The following is an 8,673-nucleotide window of genomic DNA, read 5'->3' as shown; positions in this document are numbered from 1 at the left end:
TCTCGCTTGTGCTGTTCGCAGCTCAGCTTCCGAACGACCACCGTGGGCACAGCAAGGCGGGAGGGCGGGGAGGGGGCGGGTCTCGGAGGGGGCGGGACCAGGGGGCGGGTACGGGGGGGGGAAACTCAGGGTTGCTTCGGGAATTGTAGTCCTAATGAGCCCCGGCAGCGAGACTGTCCCGGTTTGGTCTGTCGGGTAGATAATACAACTCCCAAGAGCCTACGGGTCCGACCGGGGAGTCCATGCGCAGTGGGCGCCACATTGTAGCCTATCAGGCGAAGAGAGGGTGATGTCACCTGCGAGTTGGTAACCTACGAGCGGCTGCGAAGGGAAACTGTTTAACCGGATCCCATTGTATCCGGAGCACAGAGCCGTCTTTCCAGCATGCAGGGGCTGCTCAGGTAAGGGGGACGTACCGTCTCTCCCGCCACACTCATTCATTAAGTGGCACCGCGCGGTGGCGCGGGGGTGGGTGTGCTTCCTTGGACCGGGCGCCGGATTCGGGAGGCGCGCCCTCCCGCTGCCTGCCTGGAGCTCCCGGGCCAGTAGGTAAATATTAAACCCGTCCTTCAGGTTGGGTCTGGGTGGGAACAGGACCGAGACAGCTCCCGGCTGCCAATCTGGGGTTTGGAAAATGGCTGCAGCGCGGCACAAAACGAGTTGAGCCCAGAGGAAGGCGCTCCCGAGTACGGGGGGCGCTCCCGAGGACAGGGGTCCCTCCCTCTTTTCTTTCTGAGGCTTCTGGATGGCAGGGGAGCCAGCTGGGTACCGGTTGTCGCTATGTTACAAGCTCCCGGGCTGGGCGCCGGGAGATCGTAGCCTTGGCTAGGGGCTGAGGGCACTGCACTGGCGGTCCGGAGCTCCTGGCCCAGCGATTCCCAGAGGGAGAATCCTGAGGCAGGCTTGCTGGACACGGAGGTGGCCACAGAGAAGGAGAGACCCTTCAGCGTCTGAGTAGAAACCCCACCGTCCCTGGCACCCTCACTTCAAGCCCCATTTGAAAGGGACGGGATGACTGTAATTAGGAAAAGTAGGAGCTAAATGTTTCAAAAAAGAATAGAGGGAAATACGGCGTTGCGGAGCGAGCTAGGGGTGTTGGCGGACAGCGGCGAAGGGAGGCTGCGCCGCCTGCGGACCGGGTTCCAGGCGCTGCTGAGCTCTACCCGGTCGCGTCCTTCTCCGGAGGGCGCACCTCGGTCTCCCAGTACTGAATCGCTTGCTCTGCAACGAGCACTTGGGCTGTGGCGTAGCGCCTGCCCCGGAGCCCTGGGGTTAAGGGTGGGTGGGTGGGGGTGTCGGATAATCTAAAGATAAGGCTAGCTGTGGGGCAGGAGGGCTGGATAATCGGGTTTACCCAGCTGGTACCGAAAGCCAACTGCTTGTGATCGGCTTGTCCTCTGACTGGAGACGTCCGGACTTAAGTCCCCAGGATTCTCTTTTTCCCTAGTACCTTTATTTGTTCGTTCACTCACTCGTTCATCTAACCCTAGTAAGGTCTTTTTCTCGAGTTGCTTACAGCTTGGGTTTGGGCGTTCTGTCTCTTACCCGGATAAAATATTTTCGTGCGCTCTGGAATAGATTCCTGCACCCCATTCCGGACCTCCCGCCTTATATCTCTTAGGAGAGCATCGAAAGCAAATGCCTCCAGTGACCATTTTTACTCTCATTGAAGTGGTAGTTTTGTGAGATCCGAGCAAGACCCAGTGAATTGAAGCAGAGTTTGCCTGCAGGACGAATCCCGTTGCTATGGAGACTCCTGCCTTGGAATCTTAACTGCTCCCACTGCTGTTTCGATTCGATGTGGCTCTGCGGCCAGCTGGGAGGGCGTGGCCTGTGGGTGTGGTCAAATGCCTGTCCTGGGCCCAGCTGCTCTCTCCTCTTCACCCCTTTCACAGCCCTGGACTCTTGTAAATAGTTTGGACACAGTTCTCGGACCCATTTTCCCACTCTCATGCATATACTTCATCTGTCCACCTCCTTCCCCACAACTGTGGAAAGCCTTTTCCTTGAGGCAAACTCTGAAAGTCACAGTTTGAAAGATCTTTTTCCCCTTTCAGGCTACCTGCATCTTTCCCCAATTGTGTTGGAGGCAGTTTTTTCAAGAAAGGTGCTCTACTCTGTTCTTTATAAAGAGAGTTTCCTGGTCACCAGTAAAGGTACCCAGTTTGTCCTAGGTGCAGTTGAAGTGATTTGGGGACATTTGATCAGTGAAGTTGAATTTTGGAAATCCCTGCCATGCTTTAGGGTTCTGGGAAAATCTAAATGCCATCCCAAAGGATGCAGGTCCTTGAGTAAAGCACATGTGGCTGGGAGCCAAGAGCCCTGGATCATGCTCTGGCTCTGTCATTACTGGCTAGCTCACTCTGAGGTTTACCCTTTACTGCTGGGAACCTCTGTCTTCTCCTTGATAATGTGAGAAGAGCACTATAGAGGATTTCCAAAATTGATACTAGGCAAAAACTCTTGTGACTCTAAAAAAATACTTGGTTATTCCCCCACCCTCCAAAGTATTCTGAAGATGAGGGTTTAAACCCAGTTTCTGACACTGGGGCATTGGGTTATTGTCACTGAACCTTACTATTATGACAAAATACCTTGGTTCAGCCGGTGCACTAAGCCTGTAATCTCAGTGGCTGAGGAGGCTGAGGCAAGAGGATTCAGAGTTCAAAGCCAGCCCCAGCGAAAGTGAGGTGCTAAGCAACTCAGGGGGACCCTGTCTCTAAAATACAGAATAGGTCTGGGGATGTGAGCTTAGTGGTTGAGTGTCCCTGAGTTCAATCCCCGGCACCCCTGTCCCCCCAAATAGCTTGGTTCCTCATGGTAATGCTTCAAAGTGGGCAAGGCAGCTGCATTATTGTTTATAATAATAATAATGTTTATAATTATAATGTGCTTCTACTATTGCACTATTACTTTAGTATCTGGACTTCTAATTATACTTTAGTCTTAGAATTAATTGTTTAGGCTTTGCCATTCTACAGACTTTTGGTGAATACAATTACTTGTAATCTAAGTGCATTTAGTATAATTAAATTATACAAAGATTCTGTTTACTCTCTGCTTGGATTTTATACCAAGTGCATTATCAGAGAAGTCACAGTAGGAGGTGGAAAGTGTGTACGTGTGTGTCAGGAACATGCATTCATGTTCAGGTTAATGTTTAAGGATGCTGAGTTCCAAGTGATTGACACTCATCATCTTGTCTTAAGTAGGTGATTATATCCCTACTGATTACATTCCCCATAGTAGTATTCCTCTTAGTTTCCTGAAGTTGTCTTAACCAAAACACCATGTGACATAAAAGGCCTTCCTTGTATTTGAAATAGAGAGATATATTCTATAGTTATTTGCTTTTGAAAATATGGTCACCTACTTAGACATTTTTTTTTTTTTTTTTTAAGGTTACAATTTCTTCTTAACCCAACCAGGCATTTCTAGATTTCCATCAATCACTCTTCTTAGTCTGGCTAACTCTCCCAGGAGGTGTATGACAGGAGAATGGGGAAAGAGACCAAGGCAAAGATTCCTAGAGACCCTGCCAGGCTACTAATGTCTCTCAGAAAAGCTGGGGGCATAGCAGTGCAGTCATCTCATCTGGGTTAGAATTGCTTTACAAACAGGATCACTTGTCCCAGACTGGGTGATATGAAAACAGAACATTTGTCCAATATTTGTAACATTGTTATCCAGTAGTCAGTTTCTTAGATTTTCAAAAGTGTAAGTTATATGAGTCTGGTGTGATAGTAAAGGGGGCATGGTGGGTCACATCCTTGGGTGGTGCTCACAGGAGCTCAGTGAATAGGGGTTAAGGAATTTGAATTCTGGCTTTTTTGCTTTGCAGACAGTTCTAGGTGTTAACAAGGTAAGTCTCTGTATGGTTTTATTTGAGCTACTTTGTGTAAAAGGCTGCTTTTAGTGTTGATGCGGTGGTTCTGAGAACAAATAATATGTTTACAAATAAAACACAGTGAAGATTGAAAGTGTTTCATTTTGTAAATATTTGGGGATGGTATAAAGAGTGGCTTTGGCTTGAGAATCTAGAATCCTTCTGTAAAAATACTTTAAAAGTTACAACTGTTGATGAGAGGAAACAAACTTTTCCAACAAAGCTGGTACCATTGACAGCCTTAGGTGTTGGGTTCAGGAAATTATCAACAGAGCTTGTCCCTGCTATGGGACCCTCCCTGGCTTCCAGCTATGCTCTTGTATTTTCAAATATTAAGTCTATCTTCATAAGCAACTTTGCCAATTTAGGTTAGCAAATTTGTTTTCTTTCTGATGGGGCCTCAGTCAAAACAAAAGTGATTTTTTCCTCTTTGGAAGAGGACTTTGGACGACTGTCACTTATTTTGGTGATACTATGTCTAACTTGGTAATGAGGAAATCTTATAAATGAATATCTATTAAATACAGCATCTGTTCTAAGTGGTTTCCCTAAGAGCTTCAAGTTTACAGGCAGCTGAATACACAGGTACTGTTTAAGAAACTGGTACTACTGAGGGTGTTTTTTTGCATGTGGCTGAGGAGTATGTCTGGTTGGCAGAGCAGGCTGGGGCAGGCTGAGGTGGAGGATACTGCTTTTGAAGTTACATTAACTTAACAGACATACTGTCTTTAATGTAGATTGTGTTATTTACAGTGGCTTAGGTTGCTGACAGGGACTAGAATTGAAAGATCTGAAGCATGGGGGGAGGGTGGGGAATTCCAAACACCACCAAATTAGTACCCCCACTGAAAGAGGGTCAGATGAAGATGAGATGCAAGTTGATTTTAGTGACCTACATTCCACTCTAGTAGACTCTTTATGCAGGAAAAGAAAAAAGGTGTTCATACCTTTTTATCTTCTGGGATCCTTTTTACTATTTCAGAGAACATTTCAGAGAGCATTTAAATCCATAATGTGTAAAATTCAGTTAAGTATTGAAGCACAGCAACAAGTGTACAGAGCCTTGCCCCCAACCCTCATTAATGCAGAGTTAGCAAACACTCCCTCAGCTTTGGTGAGCCTATTTTCTTCATGGGTACTTAAGCATTCCTGTGACTTTCTGCATCACAGGTTCTTCTTACCTGGGGTGTGCACCCCTCTAACTTCTCAAATACTTCAGGTGCTTTCAGATCCAGCTCAGATGCCATAGCTTCCAGGATGGCTTCCTACCTTACCCCTCGGTTTTCAACCCCCTTCCTCCTTAGAACCTTTTGCCTGACCACAGCACACTTAATAGCATCTGTGTGACAGCTCAAGCCCTTTCTGATACTTTATGTGGACTATATCATGGACTTCTCACTATTGCACAAGCTAGATACTATTATTGCCACTTTACAGATAAGGAATTTGAGGAGTTTGCCTAGCTGTGGTCTGTAAGTGCCAGGCCAGGTTGGGGGATCCAGGCAGTCTCGTTCTGTCCACACCACAGAACTGCCTGGGTTCTGATATTCCTGTGTGTTATTCTTTTCTGTCCAGCTTGAGTTGGGGGATGTCCCCGCTTCTTTTGCATTTCTTAATATTGAGGCAGTGGTTGGTCACCATCACCAAGGCAGTGGCTTTGAACTCACCATCCTCCTGCCTCAGCCTCCTGAGATGCTGGGATTGCGTGTGTATGGTATCGGCCAGGCTATAAAATTGCCTCTTGATGGGTGGCTTGCAGTGTGTATTTCTGGAACAAAAATGTTCCATGGGAGTATCTATGTTGTATTTGGGTATTGGAATGAATGAAACCTTTAAGGTCTCTTTTTTTTTTTTTTAATTTTTTTTTATTGGTTGTTCAAAACATTATAAAGCTCTTGACATATCATATTTCATACATTAGATTCAAGTTGGTTATGAACTCCCAATTTTACCCCATATGAAAGATGGCAAATTATTTGAAAGAAGAAATGTTCTTGTATTCCATCGCTAAATCTACTAGGAGCCCAACCAGTTTTAAAATGCTATTTGATAATTGAGATTACTTTTTACTAGGTAGAGTATCTCTTCTGATTATAGGATTTCCCCTCAGAAAAGGGCTGCAGAATCCTGTATTGGGAGTGAAGAGGGTCCCTGACTTCTTACCTTCCCTCCCCTCCCTCTATGATCAATTGTGAAGGTTCTTTTGAAAAGAAAGTAATGAAAACTTGAAGAGTAGTCAAATGTGTAATGTGATATTGGATATCCTTGAATATTGAAATAAACTTTCTTTTCTCCACCTCAGACTTTTATTTGTTATTACAATGTAGCAAATTTGGTGCCAAATAAACCATTGTAACTCTTTTAAATCATAGTGACCATTGTAAATTAAATGTGGAAAACTATGGAAGTAAGTTCAATTTCTAATGTAGTTGGTGTGATTTCCTGACTTACAATAGATCTTTTCCTTTTGGCTTAAAACTGAATATTGTGCCACTTTGACGATATTTAATGAAGACAATTGACTAAAATACAAACTGGTTAATTTAGGGAAATAAATAGGAAAGCTGTGCCCTACTAGCTATTGTCAGGAAGGGAAAATGTAAACAGAAACTTTAATTTAGTCATTAGGCTACTCAAAAATAATATCATTTAGCAGGCATTGATTTCAGGAGCCTCCCCCCCCCCCATTCATCTTGTTACACTTCCTAAGTATGTCATTCACCTTTAGTAATAACCTGAGTTCATTCTGTTCTATAAATTGCGCCAGGATTGGAGTTGAAGGTCACCTGTATTTCTGCCAAGCACACAATTAGGGTCACCTATTAAAATGGTATTTTTCCTTTTCATTTCTGAAGAAAATACCTGCAGTACAATTGGCAAACATTGCCCATCTGATGAACTTTCTGAATTTAGACTTACAAGAGAAGATAGCTTAGATTCTAGCTCTGGGGTAATACAGATGCCCAACTTTTATTTATTTATTTTTTTGAGATGGGCTTTTGTTGGCTAAGCTTGGTTTGTTAGTGACATATAAATCAGGTCAAGGGCATGGGAGAGCTTTACCTTGGTTTGGAGCCACTGTACCTGTAATCCTACTCAGCTTTATTTTTTAATCTTATTTTTTTAAACTCATACTCTTGACCACAAGAGATTAGAGAGTACTTTGTGATCTATCAGAGCCCAGCCATCATTCCTGGGGGCAAAGAAAGTATCATATTAGAAAATGAACTGCTGGTTAGGGGTCCTTTTTTTTTAGACCACATGAGCTAGAGGCAAGTCGTTGCTAATGGTTTGCCAAGGAAGTATATGCCTTCTACAAAGACTGGGTTAGGACTAGGGCAGCTTCATAAGTTTGCCAAAGCCCCTGGCTTCTTTCTCTTTCATTTCCTGGAGAAATGAGAGTTATCATTAGTGTGTCTTTGGTACTACTTTTTTGGGGGGGCAGGGTAGGGGGCAGTGCTCGGGATTGAACTGGGCACTCGACCCCACTGAGCCACATCCCCAGCCCTATTTTGTATTTTATTTAGAGACGGGGGTTCACTGAGTTGCTTAGTGCCTCACTTTTTCTGAGGCTAACTTTGAACTCTGGATCCTCCTGCTTCAGCCTCCCGAGCCACTGAGATTATAGTATGCACCAGTATGCCCAGCTTTTTGATGCCAGTACTGATCTGGACTTTAGTCTTCCACAAAGCTCCTGCAGATTTGCCCTTGGGAAGAGTGAAGAATGGAGGTCATCATTTGTCAGATGAGATAGATTGTTCCTTGGTGCCGAGACTTAAATCTGCATTTGTTTCATAGAGATCAGGTAAGACCAAGCAGTGAAATGTCCAGACGCAAATTAAGTTAGAACCTGCAGTTCTATAACGAGGGCTAGCTTAGGGGTCCTCCTAAGCCCTGAGAATTTATTGCAAAACTTATTATAAGAAATTGAAGGAAATGAAATGGACAACTTAAGTCATTTGGAAGACCTTGGCTCTTCTCTTCCCTTGGGAGTTGGTGAAATTGTGGATACAGAATATGTCATCCAGTTCTGTTCAGGGCAATTATTTTATTTTATTTTTAACCAGATATTAATGACTGTTGTGTGATTTAGGATGATGGTAGCAAAAGAAACAACAGTAACGTTTTTGTTTTTTCCCTCATCCCATTTGTATGACAGTCATGTTTGTTTTACAACCCCCTCTCTCCTCTCAGCACTCAATGGTAATTTGAACTAAAAGTCAGAGAGGGTGAAGAATAAATAAATGCTTGGGATTGAAGCCAATGGCTGCAGTGTGTTCTCAGAAAGTTAAATGAACAGGCCTGCTTTTCTATTTGTTTATTTATTCCTCCACATTTTTTTTTAAATTGGTACTTTATGGTTGTGCATAATGGTGAGATTTATTATTACATATTCATACATACATATTTGTACATGCACACAATATAACAATACTTTTATCTTTATATTTTATATATTTTTAAATTTTTTAAAAATGTATGGACCTTTATTTTATTCATTTATTTATATGTGGTGCTGAGAATCAAACCCAGTGCCTCACACATGCTAGGCAAGCGCTCTACCACTGAGCCACAGCCTCAGCCCCATATATTTTTATATTTTTAAAATCAGAAACAGAGATTAAGTTGGATTAGAAAAACTCTGACCCATTTAGGACTTGATATTTTGTGGGTTGTAGATGATACTTCTAACTGTAGAAGTTTTAGGAGCTGTGGCAAGAAACTACCTTACCTAATGCATTTTCTGATGAAGGATTGATTAAAAATTTAAAAAAGGAAACCACATA

General features: G+C 43.7%; 1 protein-coding gene across 3 annotated transcripts in view; it reads left to right on the top strand.

Annotated features, from left to right (window-relative positions):
• Positions 1-248: 248 nt before the first annotated feature.
• Positions 249-8,673, top strand: part of Daam1 (dishevelled associated activator of morphogenesis 1) — a 176,669-nt gene continuing 168,244 nt past the window's right edge. For 2 of the 3 annotated variants that reach the window (XM_046461283.2, XM_058584620.1), the window contains exon 1: positions 249-401. The gene's annotated coding sequence lies outside the window, so the exon portion shown is untranslated. The other variant, XM_058584621.1, reaches the window with a different exon arrangement.

Source organism: Marmota monax, unplaced genomic scaffold (genome assembly GCF_021218885.2).
Source record: "Marmota monax isolate L192 unplaced genomic scaffold, Marmota_monax_Labrador192_F-V1.1 WCK01_AAM20220418_F8-fsc00001, whole genome shotgun sequence".
NCBI classification, from domain to species: Eukaryota; Metazoa; Chordata; class Mammalia; order Rodentia; family Sciuridae; genus Marmota; species Marmota monax.
This window is presented reverse-complemented; position numbering and strand designations above follow the sequence as displayed.